Source organism: Lagenorhynchus albirostris, chromosome 17 (genome assembly GCF_949774975.1).
Source record: "Lagenorhynchus albirostris chromosome 17, mLagAlb1.1, whole genome shotgun sequence".
Lineage (NCBI taxonomy): Eukaryota > Metazoa > Chordata > Mammalia > Artiodactyla > Delphinidae > Lagenorhynchus > Lagenorhynchus albirostris.
Genome location: NC_083111.1, coordinates 63,593,333 through 63,609,079, shown reverse-complemented (window position 1 = coordinate 63,609,079; position 15,747 = coordinate 63,593,333). Strand labels below are relative to the sequence as shown.

Below are 15,747 nucleotides of genomic sequence, written 5' to 3'. Positions count from 1 at the left end.
GCGCCATCAGCCTGAGTCCTGGAAGGACAAGGTGGAGCTGTGCCCCCAACCACCTTGTGAGCCAGACAAAACGCTGGCTGCTTTGAGATTTGGAGATTGTGTATGACTACAGCAAAACCCGGTGGGTCTGGCAGCTTCCGTATGCTCTGTAGAACTTATATTTCAATTGTGTGTGTGTGTGTGTGTGTGTGTGTGTGTGTGTGTGTGTGTGTGTGTGTGTGTGCTGAGTCATGATGCAAAATGAATCTCTTACTATACATTATAATCAAGAAGTTTGCTAGCCAATGATACAGATTGCAGTTTTACCTTATATCATCTCTCGGTAAAAAGATTAGCACTGGGGCTTCCCTGGTGGCGCAGTGGTTGAGAGTCCGCCTGCCAATGCGGTGAATACGGGTTTGTGCCCCGGTCCAGGAAGATCCCACAAGCCGCGGAGCGGCTGGGCCCGTGAGCCATGGCCGCTAAGCCTGCGCGTCCGGAGCCTGCGCTCCGCAACGGGAGAGGCCCGCGAACCGCAAAAAAAAAAAAAAAAAAAAAAAAGAGTAGCAGTGGAAGGACCCTGAAAAATCATCTAGTTCCATGCTCTCATTTTAGAGATGAGAATTCAGAGGCCGAAAGAAGTCAAGTCATTCTCTGAGGTCACGAGGTGAGCAAAGGACTAGGACTCAAACACATGTTAGACTTCAAGCTGGTGCTTTACCACGAAACCCTGCTTTGGGGCTGATCTTGCGAAAGTGCTTTAAAACTACAAAACCTCATAAAAATGTCAAGTAATGAAATTATTACAATAACTAGTCAAGTAAGTTGGTAAAAGGCCTAGGCTTTGTCAAACCTGGTTTCAAATGCCGGCTCTGCCACTTATGAGCTATATAACCTTGGGGACATTATTTAATCTCTTTGAACCTGTTTCCTTATGTGTAAAATGACAATAATATTATGTATGTCCTATTTTCCTGATAAGTAAATGAGATAATAAATGCAAAGGTCCTAGCACAATGCACATCTCATAGTAAGTGCTAATAAGTTATTGATATTTGTAGTAAATATAATGCCAAAGAATTTGGTTTGGAATAACCACAACACAAAAAGCAATTCCTGGCCTTGGAAAGAGCAGAACAAGGTTTCTCAACTGTAGCACTATTAAACTTTGGAGTCAGATGATTCTTTGTTGTGAGGGCTGTCCTGTGCACTGTAGGATGTCTAGCAGCACCCAGGGATGCTACCCACTAGATGCTCCAAGTGTGCTTCCAGACATTGATGAATGTCCCCTGGGGGCAAAATCAATCCCAGTTGAGAACCCCTGTTGTAGAAACTGTGCTTAGAGTTTTTCAATGAATTCTTCCTATTAAACAACAAAAACATAAAAGAAGGTTAAACACTGAGAGAAAGGAGTCTGAGCTTCCCTATTCTTCAGATGCACAAAAAAGGATATATGTATAGTTGATTCACTTTGCTATAAAGCAGAAACTAACACACCATTGTAAAGCAATTATACTCCAATAGAGATGTTAAGAAAAAAAAGGATCACTGAATCAATGAATGAAAGTAATTTTTTTCTGCAGTCCTTATCTAGTAACTAACAGGCACAAGGTTCCTGCAGGATCAATAGGGTGGACTAGGTTTGTGGAAAGTATCCATTTTCTTCACCCCAACTCTAAAATAAAAAGGTTCCTGAGGAGAACCTATTCTTAACAAAACAGTTAAGGTCTTCACCAGAGCACAGGTCCTCAGATAACGGTATGAAAAGGGCAAAACAGGGTCCCAGTTTTTAGGGTGAGCCACCGGGACCCAAGAATCAGCATGAGAAACCCCTTCAGGTCAAACTGATAGAAAAACAAGGTCCAGAGTAGCTTCAAAAGTCCCCGGGGCAGGTAAGGACTGGTCTGACGCCAGAGCTGGGGTGTGGAGAGGGCTGATTTAGACAGGTAGAAAGAGGATGCAAAGTCACAGTAGATCTGACTCTGGCCCCCTCCTACTGTTTGAGGTTGTGGACTACGCCCCAGGAACACAGCTGCCTAGAAAATAATGTTTTTGTGTTCTCGGTCACTCTGCCCTTGTTATTTCTCACATGTGGTGGTTGAGTGAACCTGAAACAAAGCGTGCACCCACTCTTCTGCTCTAAAACCGTGCTACCCACTTAATGATCTCGTGACTCTGCCTGGATATACAAGTCTAACAATAACCATTCTGTTTCGTTCTAACCTCTGTTTGGATGCCCCCCGGGAACCACAGCCTTTTCTAACTATTCTGGCAATCGTGAATAACGTTTCTTATGTATTGAGAGTCCTATCAGTTGAGTGGACTCCTGTGATTCTTGCTGGTACCCACCCAAAGCCACTACTTTGGCTTCCCTGCATCCCACAGCTGGACCCCATCTGTGTCCATGGCTTCCTGGACGCCATCTCAATTTACGTTTCTCCACATGAGTCTATGGCTTTGCTGCTGTGGATGAATCTCATTTCTACTTCCCTTTTCCAGCAACTTTGAAGCCCGTGTTTATCATCTCCTGCATATTTTCCTGCATGCTTTGTCCTTGGACAAAATACCATTCCTCTTTCCCTCTATACCAGAGATGATCTCTGTAGGGTTTCCCAACAGCCAACAGTAAAGAAAGAATCGTCTTGATAACCCAACAGAAAATGGGCAAAGACTTGAACGTTCTCAAAGGAGAATATCCAAATGGCCAAAAACATATGAAAACGTGCTCAGCTTCATTGGCCTCCAGAGAAATGCAAATTAAAACCACAATATACTCACCACCCCAATGGCTCAGGATGGAAAACACCAAGTATTGGTTTTAATGTTCATGGTCTGCAAGTGGCAGTATAACTTGGTACAGCCACTTTGGAAAGTGGTAATGTGTTTGGTAATATCTACTAAAACTAAGTATTTTAAATTCCCTACAGCAATCAGCATTCATGCCCTGCCAAAGACCTATTCTAGAATGTTCTTCGCAGTGCTATTCATAACTGCCTCAAACTGGCACTACCCAAATGCCCATCAACCACAGAGTAGATAAATCAATGGCATTATCTTGTCACACTGGGAGACTGTATAGCAACAGGAATGAATTATGCACAACCTCATGCAACACCATGAGTGAATCTCACAAAATGTTGAGCAATAGAAACTTGACACAAAAAGAGTATACACTATATGACACCGTTTCAATAGAGCCCTAAAAGAGACAAATCTATGCTATTGGAAGTGATAATAATGGTGACCCTTAGTGATGGGAAGAGAGCATGTGGGATGTCTCTCTTTCTTTTTTTTCTTACTTTTTTTAATTGAAGTATAGTTGATTTACAATGTTGTGTTAATTTCTGCTGTACAGCAAAGAGACCCAGTTATACATATATACATTCTTTTTTAAATACTTCTCCATTATGGTTTAGCCCAGGACATTGAATATAGTTCCCTGTGCTATATAGTAGGACCTGTTTGTCCACCCTGGATGTTTCTTCATTTGGGTGCCAGTTATACAGGTGTGCTCATTTTGTAAAAATTCGTCAAGTTGTACAGTTATGGTCAATGCACTTGTCTGTATCTGTGTTTTACGTTATCAGGGGTCAGGTTATCTGGAAACAAACTCCAAGATGGAGATTTATATGCAAAAAGTTTATTGGGTGGGAGCTCTCAGGAACAATACCTGTGAGAGTCAAGACTTCACTGAACAGGGAGAGCAGGTGACTGGGAAAGCCATCCTTGGCCAGTCCCACAGGGAGTTCTGGAATTAGGGTCGTCCTTCAGAGACATCAAATTGGGAGTGCGAGAGTCAGGCCTTTATACACTCAAACTAACCACATATTGTCTTTTGAGCAGTGTCCCTTCAAGTCTTTGTGAATTTTCTGTTCAGTATGTCAGTCCTTTCTTTTTTTGTTTTTCTTTTGCCGCACCCTGTGGCATGTGGGATCTTAGTTTCCCGACCAAGGATCGAACCCGTGGCCCCTGCAGTGGAAGCACAGAGTCTTAATCACTGGACCACCAGGGAAGTCCCATCAGTCCTTTCTTTAAAGATATGGACTGTCTCCAAGGAAAGGGCCATGACCTTGGATGAGGCAGCTCTCTCTCTCTCTTTTTTTTTAACCCTTTAAAATTTTTGTGTTTGGTGAGAACATTTAAGTTCTGCTCTCTTAGCAAATTTCAATTATACAATACAGTGTTATCAATTTTAGTCACCACGTTATACATTAGATCCTCAGACCTTATTTTTTATTTGTTTTGGCCTCGCCTTGGCATGTGGGATCTCAGTTCCCTAACCAGGGATCGAATCCCCACCCACTGCAGTGGAAGCACAGAGTCTTAACCACTGGACCGCCAGGGTAGTCCCAGACCTTATTCATCTTATAACTGAAAGCTTGTACTATTGTACCAACCTCTTAATATTTCCCCATCCGCAACCCCTGGTAACCACTTTTCTACTCATACTCTCTAGCTGGACCAGAAAGGGGCTCAGCTGAGGGTTACTGGCCACCTGCACTCCCAGCAGCTGGGCGACTGAGTGCCTCAGTCTGGAAGGGGTCTGCAGCAACCACTCCATATTTGAATTAAACATCGAAAAAGAAATAGTCTGTCTTGAACAGTGAATAAAGAGAGACGAAACATTTGAAAAAATCAAATGAACAAAATGGGACCACCAATAGGTACACTGACCATAGACCAGCACTGAAATGATGATATCAACTATTAATTTGTTTCATTACCCTGAACTCTAGAACAAGCTGAGCTATGACATATTTCATTAGCTACTTCTGAACCAGATGTCCATGCTTGTTTGTTTATTCACATACTGGTTAGTTCCAAGAATTTCCTGTGACTGACCCAGATACTTTAAGCTCAGCAGGAGAGAATTCACCTATTAATAGCCCACGTGGAATCTCCCATTTAGAATGTGGAGTCCCAACAAGTGTGTCCAGCTTCCAGCGTTTTCAGCCTTACTGACTGGTTCCAAAGGGCAGGGCTTACTGGCAACATTCCTGTTGTTCAGCACTGTGGCAAGGGTAGCCCCATCCGCTCCAAGGGCTTGGGCTGAGCCCTCGGTTATTTATTAGAGTTCAGGCTGCAGTTTTCTGGAAGGCACAGAGGGACCTTGGGGTGAAGAGCTCTCTCCAGTAAACACCGTGTTCCTCACTGTGGTGAGGGATCCATTGCGAAATAGTATCCCATTGGGCCTCGCTCTCCACCCAGCTGCTGTGCCGAGTGGCTTCTTTGGGTGGGAGCCCACAGTCACCCAGGCAGCCTTTCACACACTTATCCACTCCTTTTTTTTTCCCAGGGAAGGGCTGGGCAGGGAGAAAGCAGACTGCTGCTGAGTTTTAGCCACCATGCGATCCTCTGCAAGGTGGAGAGGACCATCCCAGGGTGGCAGAAGGTAGCGTCTCTGTTCCAAGTTTTATCATCAACGGTGGTGCTTTCCAACAACAAGCTGAAACAGGAGCCAGTGGCGGTAGATTTGGGAGCTTAGCCAAGCTGTGATGGAAGGGAAGTCTGCCTCTAGCGTCCTCTTTCTGAACCCTCTTCTAGGGAGTCCTCACTTGTCTTTCTGTTCCCGACTCCCCCTCTAAACTCATGGTGCCCACTGCCCTTATGGTTCTGCCAATGCCTTTTTGGGGTAAGTTCACTTCATTTGAGAGGTTCTAGAGGCTCATAGGAACACCAAGCCCTGGGGCCTTCCATATCTCTAATGGACTGTTATATACTAGACTCCAAAGGGATAGAGCAATCCACTTTGTGAAAGTGGATTGTAAAGAGTTTCCTGGATAAATGGGTTAATGGTAGCTCCAGCATTCGGACAGCTGTATTTCGTATAATGTGTATTTTATCCAATAGCTGTGTTTTAGGTTCCCATACTGCCAGTGGATTTGACAGCAGGCACTCTGTAAGAGGCTGTCATAGTGGATATATATGGTTTTGTCTCTCAGAATAACTCTTCTCTTTGGGGAAATGCTGCTTTAAACTACTGGGCCTATTGATTAATGGTACTCCTATGTCATCGACACAAGAAGGGCCTATGGCCCAAGGTGAACCAATGGTAGGAATGTATCCTTTTGTTCACAAAGATTGGTCCAGGGGTTATCAGGTGACACAGGGCAGGCTGCTTGAAATTCTGGGGCAGGTTATTTTATACTGAAGCAGATGGAAAAGCATCTTTTCTTCTCTGACTGGTAATCTGTAAGAATTTGAGCCTGGACCTTCTGGCGGTGTGCCCCCTGCTACAAACGCTTATGCAAATAGAGCCCACACAAGAGAAGTAGAAAGTAGAGAAAAATAACTGTTACACAAAGAGAGAGATGCCTGGCAGCCTTTTAGGTTTCTTTCATTCTGATTTCCTTACATGAAGATCCATTCCAGTTTGCCCAAGGCAGGCCCAGTTTACATCTGTTATCCCAGCTTAATCATTAACATCTCCCTCTTTCGTTCTCAGAAGTGTTCCAGGTGGGTGATAAATTATATAATCACTGCTCCTATCACAATGGGGTTAATAAAGCCATAAAGTCCTTTTCCCCCTTAAGCTAGCTCAAGCTGGTTTTCTGTCATTTGCAAACAAAAAACATCCTAACTGACCTACCATTCATTTCTAAATTAATCAGGAAATCTGATTTCCTAAACTCCTAAACTTGACTGTTTCTACTTGCTTGAACTCTTTGGCAGATACCTGATTCTGTATCTGGTTCTTGGTCTCCACCTGTTCTGTGGAATTGACACCCTGCGCTCTTCCAGGCTTACCCAACCACCTTGTCCTGATTCTGAGTGCCTTTACTCCACACGTCACCAAAGGTCAGCATAGCCCACAGATTTCATCCGAAGGCTCTGGGACCAGGCTTAGAGAAGAAAAGAACCAGGGTAGGTTTGAGGGACCACCTGGGTTCATGAAATTCAACTGTGTTTCCCATTCATGTATTATTCTGCTCAAAGTTCAAAGTCCTGGAAGAGAGTGTTAGTTTAATTTGGGTTTGGGGCCCATTCTTTCACTAGGAGAAACGAGGGCACCATGATAGACATCTTATCATAACTATACAAAATGAGGGAGAGGCAATTCACCTCCAGGATATAGGTGTTGTTAGCAAAAAAAAAAAAAAAAAAAAAAGGGAATGAGTGCCAGGAGACCAAAAGCATATTCAACAATGTGTATTTAATAATGCTATTGGGTAGTTTTGCCAGCTATTAATATGTCTATACCAATGAGAGCTAAGTGAGCTCTTAAGATACAGATGCCTGGTGCTCAGAAAAATTGGAGATGAGGTGGTTAATCTTTCTGGAAAAACCATGAACCCCAAATCTGACTACCCTAAGTGATAATGGAGCTAGTCTTCATATCCTGTGCATTTCTGTAATCCATGATCAGGACACAGAAATGCTAGCTGGCATTTGTAGGGATTTTTGGAGGGTTCCTGCTGTTCTCATTCACTTGCCTCAAATCCTGTCCATCAGGGCTGTCCCCTTGGCCAGCATTACATGAAATTCAGTCTCCAGGTTGAGCCCCTCTTCCTGATTCTGTCCCTCTACACTCAGTCCTGTTACCCTCTTCTGTCTTCTGGCCTTGTAGTACATTTCCCTTCTTACAGCACATCTCACCATTCTGAACTTTCAGCACTGCCTCTTTAGCTTTGCGTTTTGGTTCTCTCTTTCCCCACTGTTCTTGACCTATTAAAGCCCTGGGCTAACACATCATTTGATCTAGTTTGGCCTCTGAGACCTTGTACTTTATCACTGACGCTTGCAGGAGGCACCTTGACTGGTTCATCCCAAACTGATGTAGGATGGAGTCAGGAAAAATACTGGTCCTAGAGTCAGACACACCCGATTCAAGTCTCAGTTCTGCCATTATTGTCATTATGCAAACCTGGAATCTAACCTCCCAGCAGAATGATGCTCTATAGCTTTCCTAAAACTCCACACACAATTTTGCAGATTTGTTTCATGTGTGAATATTTACTTCTCCCTTACTTGCTAATGAACTGTTTTCAAATAACTAATTTAGAGAAAATTTGTTTCCCTTCTCTTCAACATCGTTGTATTAGTCAGAGTAAGATGATCTATGCTACAATAATGAATAAGCCCTCGAATCTCAGTGGCTTAAACAAAGTTTGTTTTCTCTCACATCATAGCCTGATGTGAATCAGGATGCTGTTCTCCGTAGATGACTCAGGGATCCAGGCTCTTTCCATCATATGGCTCCTGTACTGCAGAATCCTTCTCTTCTAGCTCCATATAAGGAGCAGAGAAGACACATAAGATTTCACAGGATATTCTATAGCCAGCCTTGGAAGTGGCATCCATAACTTCTACCCACATACCATAGGCCAGAACTGAGTTACACTGTCCCTCCCAGATGCAAGGCAGGCTGGATAATATAGACTTTCTATGTGCCCAGGAAGAGGAAGCAGTGTTGGTGTCAAGCATCTAGTTAATCTACCACAATCACATTTCCCAGCTGGTATGTGTTGAAAATAAAACCACGATGTTATATAATTATTATAGTAAGTATAATGATATTAAGCCAAGCATATAACATATGCCAAGCATATAATAAGCTCTTTATATGAATTTTTTAATTAATTAATTTATATATATATATTATTTTTGGCTGCATTGGGTCTTCATTGCTGCGTGCAGGCTTTCTCTTGTGGCGAGCGGGGGCTACTCTTCATTGCAGTGTGTGGGCTTCTCATTGCGGTGGCTTCTCTTGTTGCAGAGCACGGGCTCTAGGCACATGGGCTTCATTAGTTGTGGCACGCGGGCCCAGTAGTTGTGGCTCACGGGCTCTAGAGTGCAGGCTCAGTAGTTGTGGCGCACGGGCTTAGTTGCTCCACGGCATGTGGGATCTTCCCAGACCAGGGCTGGAACCCGTGTCCACTGCGCCACCAGGGAAGTCCCTACATGAATTATTTAATTCTCACAACAACCTCATGAGTGTTACAAGGATTAAACAAGATAAATGTTGTGGAAATGCCTGGTGCCAGTAATTATTCATCTCATTTGTTGGTGCATTTCACATTCCACAGGGCAACTGCCCAAGTTAGGATATTAAAACAGACCCTAGTACTGTCTTTAATGTCTATGTTTGGAAATGAATCATTTTGTTACGGAGTTATATGAGAGGGATGTGAGGTATACCAAAAGGAGTCTGCTCAGGTCTTTAGTGATAAGACATAACCACCGTATAAATAGAGTTAATAAGAAGCAGACAGTTACAGGGCATAAGGATGAGTCTGCTGGAATTCTGATTTAATTTAACTGGGGTTGATTTGCAAAGACATGACCTTGGTTCTATTTCTTGTTTGTCATCCAGCATGGACCCACCAATAGATATAGCCTCTCCACATAGATTCTCCAGGGCTTCTACTATTACGTAGTTTTGCACCCACACTCATGTTTATGCTTGCCCCATCCCAGCCACCCTCCCAGAGACAGACTTCAGCGTTCAGTAACTGCTGGAAGAGGCTGATAAGGAGAAATAACAGATTTATGTCAAAATGGGGAAGGAAAGCGTAAGAGAGAGAGAAAATCAGTTGGTGGTCGAGGAAACAAAAGGCAAGGAGGATCAAAAGGAAATAGCCTTGCACTCCAACTCACGGTCAGCATAAATTTTTTAAAAAGAAAGCTTTCCTTTAAATTAGTCTAGAGTCTGGACACTAACCGTAAAGAAACTTTTCACCAAGAAAGACGAGTACTGAATAAGAAGCTGTGCGCGCACTATTGTTTTGTTTTTTTTTTTCTTTGCGGTACGCGGGCCTCTCACTGTTGTGGCCTCTCCCGTTGCGGAGCACAGGCTCCGGACGCGCAGGCTCAGCGGCCATGGCTCACGGGCCCAGCCGTTCCGCGGCATGTGGGATCTTCCCGGACCAGGGCACGAACCCGTGTCCCCTGCATCGGCAGGCAGACTCTCAACCACTGCACCACCAGGGAAGCCCGCACGCACTATTTTTATTTTTTGCAGTAGGATTCCCTTTGGGGTGGCAGGGGTTAGACTCCAGCAGGCAAATGAGAGGCAGTCTCTCTTCCTACAAGGGGAGGTCTCGGCCCTTACAGAACCCTACGAATGTCTGGCCCCGCCAGACTCGCCTGACACAGCAATGCATGCTGGACTTGCTCTTTTTCATATGAAGAGGTTGACATCATCCAAAGGCATCTGCCATATAGTTGATGCAAACAGAAGCCATTTCCAAGGAGTGAGAAGCGGGTACTTCAGCCCTCGGCTGGGCGGGTGGGTGTGCATTCTGCTCTTGCTTCACAGGGCTGGGAGCTGAATTCAGGAAGCCCCCTAACAATTACGTGCGTTGTGTTAAAAAACCATAAATACACATCACCATTGAGTTTTTCTCATTCTAGGCACTAATGATCTTGGATTATGAACAGTCCCTTTCTCTCCTGAGAAAATGTCATAGTCAGTAACTTAGCTAGGATGTTGAGGTAGTCTTCCAGAATCAGATGACATGTTCCTATTTCTAAGTGAAAACTTCAACACACTCTTCCTGACTTCTAATTCATGTAAGAAAAGCACAACAGATCCAAGAATGAAGAATTTGTCAGAAATGAAAAGACAGCACAACTCTCACAACCTGCATTAAGAGGAAAGTTTCATTTCCTTCACATCTGTGTGTGTGTGTGTGTGTGTGTGTGTGTATACGCACATTCGTGCGTGAGTGATAAGTCTAGCTATATCACAAAGCCCTGGCCTTATAACCTAGTTGTTCTCATGATGGAGGTTGTAGGGGAGGGAGAAGATCAAAAGCAAAGGTGGAGTTGATAAAACATCATGACATGCATTAGAAAATGGTTACGCAGGACAATGTGCAGAAAGTAAATAAAACACTTAGTAATGCACATAAAATACTTAACATGGGCATGGCACAGAATGGACATTCAATAACTATCACTATTATCATTTTTTAATTAATTTATTTATTTTTGGTTGCGTTGGGTCTTCGTTGCTGTGCGCGGGCTTTCTCTAGTTGTGGCAAGAGGGGGCTACTCTTCGTTGCAGTGCGCAGGCTTCTCATTGCAGTGGCTTCTCTTGTTGCAGAGCACAGGCTGTAGGTGCGCAGGCTTCAGCAGTTGTGGCACGCAGGCTCAGTAGTTGTATCACTACTACCGTTGAGAAACTCCTTCTAGAAGCCTGGAGTCCTGGGGATTTGCCTTCATTCCTTTTAAGGTGGGTCTGTGACCTAAACGTCTGTCCTTGTAAAGAAGTAATTCTGGAGATACACAGACACACAGACACACACACACACACACACACACACACTGGAATCCTACTCAGCCATAAAAAGAATAAAATTTTGGGCTTCGCTGCTGGTGCAGTGGTTGAGAGTCCGCCTGCCGATGCAGGGGACACAGGTTCGTGCCCCGGTCTGGGAGAATCCCACATGCCGCGGAGTGGCTGGACCTGTGAGCCATGGCCGCTGAGCCTGCGCGTCCGGAGCCTGTGCTCCGCAACGGGAGAGGCCACAGCAGTGAGAGGCCCGCGTACCGCAAAAACAAAAAACAAACAAATAAAAAGAATAAAATTTTTCCATTTGCAACAACATGGATGGACTCAGAAGGCATTATGCTAAGTGAAATAAGTCAGAAAAAGACAAATACTATATAACATCACTTACATGTGGAATCTAAAAAATACAGCAAACCAGTAAATATAACAAAACAGAAGCAGACTCATAGAGAACAAACTAGTGGTTACCAGTGGGGAGAGGGAAGCAGGGGGGGGACAAGATAGGGGTAGGGGATTACAAAAAAAAAGTTCCCTTTGTCTGTCCTCTGTCCTTGCTGTAAGTTCACTTTCTTTTCTCTAAGCTTCAAGAAAGATGCCAGACTGAAGGTCTCCTGTGCTCCAGTAGATGTCAGTCTGGCCTTATGGGAGGACCTAGGGAAAACTAAGATACACACAAGGCTGCTTCTAGGAATGAATGAAAAGGGGGGTGGAGTGCCTCTCACAGGCCGTCTAAGAAATAAGGCAGGAAAGAGGAGGCAGCAAGGCTTCGCAGCCACTTCCATCTCAGGAAAGTATATTGTAAATTTGAGATTTTTACAAACACAAACTTTTATTTAACAAACATTAATTGAGAGGTTACTGTGTGCTGGGGACCTTCTTAGGTCCTGGAGATATAGGATTTGTTGATGTAGTTCCTATCCTCTAGGGCTCCCAAGTTACTTTTTTTTAAAAAAATTATTATTATTATTATTATGTGTTGAATGAATGAAATGAAATGCATGCATGAGAACAAAAGTGTCTGAGTGTTTGCTTGCAGAAGAGCATCTTGGAAAAATAGCCACACACACACACCCCAGTTTTGTAACAAAGGAAACCCTAAGGATGAACCAAATGATGCGTAGTGACGTTGAGAAGAAAGAGGAAAACAGGCGTAACCCCTGATGTCTGCAGGAGGAAAGTCAGCGTGAAAGAGCAGCCACCAGGGAAGGGGAATGAGCCCTGGATCATCACAGCTGAGGCGTGCAATGATGCGTGTGGACCCCACAGCAACATCAAGGAAGTGGAGTCCTTGCAAGGAGCTAGTTCTGGCTCTCAGTGGTTCTCTGCTACTACGAGTATGTGTGATCTTGGATCCTTGGGCCACCCGGGCGGCCACAGGAGCCAAATACCATCAGTAGTCAGTGACTGGTTCCAATTCTGACCCACCACTTGGCTGGTGTGTGGCCTCGTGCCACCAACTCCACCTCCCTAGAGAGCTCCTTGCCTATAAAATGAGGATTTTTACTAGAACCTACCTTATGGAGTTGCGTGAGGATTAAGTTAGATCATCCCTAGAAAACAACAGACTAGCTGGTATATATTGAGAGTGCAATAAACATTAGCTGTTATTGTTTATTGTTATTCTTATTAATTTTTCCAGGACTGTCTCTCCATTCATAGAATGACAGAATAAACCAGCAAATTTACAAAGTCTCTTACCAATGTAAAAAGAGATGATTGTGATTTCATACTTTTGTTTCCATTTATACACTCATGTGGAAGTGTGGAGTACGGGACAAGCTAATTCTCGTCAGCAAGAAGGAAAACAAAGACCATGGACTGGTAAGGAGAGAAGGAAGTGAGTGGGTTACCAGCTGGTGATAACAAACAAAAAGATGGTAGACGACCTCCTCCTCGTTCCCCTTCTTCTTTTTTTTTTCCTTTCTTTGGCTGCACCACGTGGCTTGTGGGGTCAACCAGGGATCAAACCCGTGTCCCTGGAAATGCGGAGTCCTAACCACTGGGCCACCAGGGAAATCCCCTCATTCTGTTTCAAGCAAGGAAAGCACTAGAAACAGTTTTTCATACCCAATGTAGCTCAGATTGGCTGAAAGAAAATCTGAAAGAAACAGGGGTTCTTTGTCTCACACAGACTGGCTGGTCTGACATGTGCAGACTCGTCTTCCTTAGAGCTCACAGCATTTGTTTCCTTCCCTTTCCTGCTATGAAACACCAGACCTGGGAGCCTCTCTGCTTAATCATGAATGCACCTTCATGTTCCCGAGTCACATGGTCCATGGGTTTCCCAGGCTCAAGAATAAGGGCAAGTATTCTACTTCTTCACATTTCACGGTGGCAGAAACATCCAGAACTTGTAAAATCTGGGCTCCTCTCAGAGTTTTGGCTACACTCACATACACATTTTCAAAGTTAGGGTAACAGAGCCAATGCCCTTCTTCTCCCTTCCTTTCTCCTCCTCACTGGCCTATCCACCCAAGACCCATCCACTCAGGTTGGATCTCAAGACGTGTCACTAGCCACCTTCATAAAGTCTATATTATGAACTGGCCTCTGTGGACCCAGACATTTCAGACTTCAGGAAGAAATGAGTTTAATGTTTAACCCCAAGGGAACAAAGGGAATTTAGAAGACGCTATGGGGTCCCAGGAGGCAAAGAAAGAAAGTCAGAATGACAGGCAAAGGAAAAGAGTTGTCAAATCCCAGATGTGAGGACAGGAGACACTTCGCCAAGTTCCTCACAGAGCACTCCATTATTTTGCTCACCACCTTCATCAGATGTACAAGGCAAGCAGCAACCTGTGTCTCCACTCCCTGCCTGCAGAAAGCTTGTGCCAACAGAAGCACAAGGCGGTGATCTTTGCTTACATAATTCCGGCATGAATCCTAAATCTCTAGACTTGGGAAGCTGCCCACTAAAGACAGATGGACAAATGGAATGATGTCTCAATTAAGGTGTGCTCAGGAAAAGAACTTCCTTTAGAATCGAAACTATGTCTCCAATATACCCTGAGAGATAGGGTTTGCCAACGAATGTGGGGCACAACAATTGATGACTATTGCTTTCTTAACAGGATCTTAAAGTGCCAGAAGGGAATTCTCTGGCAGACCAGTGGTTAGGACTCCAGTGCTTTCACTGCCAGGCCCAGGCTTCATCCCTAGTCAGGGAACTAAGATCCCCGCAAGCCACCAATATACAAACAAACAAACAAAAAAACAAAACCAGGAAGGGAGCAAATGCAGAAACAAGGGAGGAGCAGTCAAGCAACAACAGTGCAGCCTTGAGGCAGGGTCCTGGTTCTTCCTCAAGGAATATACATCACAATATCATTGAGTTCTTCTGCAGGAACTAAGGCCCCCACCCAGGTGGTAACTTCAGGCTGAGCCCAAGATTCCTGGAGTACCACCCAGTTATCTCACCACCAACCAACCTGAAGAAAGCCACACACCCTGCAGACCTCACCCAACTTATGCCTATAAAAACTTTTAGCTGAAAACCAGTGGGGAGTTCAGGGTTTTAGAGCAGGAACCACCCATCCTCCTTGTATTGGCACTGTTAAAATAAATGCTGCCCTTTCCTTCACCACAACCTGGTGTCAGTAGATTGGCTTTACTGTGCGCAGGAAAGCAAACCTGAGTTTGGTTCAGTAACATATTGTCGGTGATGAAAACATGTATGTACAGACGATATATAAAGGCGATCTGATGGATTCGTGTGGGTCTTTCAAGGTATCAGATAATCAGCATGGTATAGTACTAAAAATGATAACAATAGCTATCGTTGGTTGTTTTTGGAGTACTTAACTACTTGCCAGGCACTATACCAAGACCTTTAAATGTATTAACTCATTAATCTCCATAAGAGCCTTATGAGATTGTTATTTCTCAAAAATGAGAAACCCAAGGCACAGAGAGATGTACTGAAAAGAGCACTGACCGAGCATTTTGGGGGCCTGAAGTCCAGTCCCAGGTACAAGTAAGTTGACATGAGTTTAGGGAAAACTCTAGCTTCTCCAGAGAGCATTTTCTTTTTTTTTTTTTTTATTTTGCGGTACGCGGGCCTCTCACTGCTGTGGCCTCTCCCGTCGTGGAGCACAGGCTCCGGACGCGCAGGCTCAGCGTTCACAGCTCACGGGCCCAGCCGCTCCGCGGCACGTGGGATCTTCCCAGACCAGGGCACAAACCCGTGTCCCCTGCATCGGCAGGCGGACTCGCAACCACCGCGCCACCAGGGAAGCCCAGAGAGCATTTTCTTTTCCATTTAGTACACAAACAAAACAAGAGAAACATCCAATTACTGCTTATTTAGTATGGACGAGGCACAAGAGTGAGCATTTTACACGCACTACCTCATTTAATTTTCATAGTCAAATGGGGTGGGTACTGGTATCCTCATTTTACAGACAAGGAAATTGATGCCTCAGAGGTGAGTAGCTGGATGTGCTCCTAAGTGCTACAGCTGGAATCTGAATCCAGGCCTGTATGTATCCAGAGCCCTTAACCCTCACAACCTTTCTAGCTTCAGTACCTTTAGA

The 15,747-nt window shown here is 44.4% G+C and overlaps 1 protein-coding gene across 3 annotated transcripts in view; it reads right to left on the bottom strand.

Moving 5' to 3' along the window:
* Window positions 1-15,747, bottom strand: part of DEPTOR (DEP domain containing MTOR interacting protein) — a 192,153-nt gene that overhangs the window by 21,143 nt on the left and 155,263 nt on the right. The gene's annotated exons all lie outside the window — the stretch shown is intronic.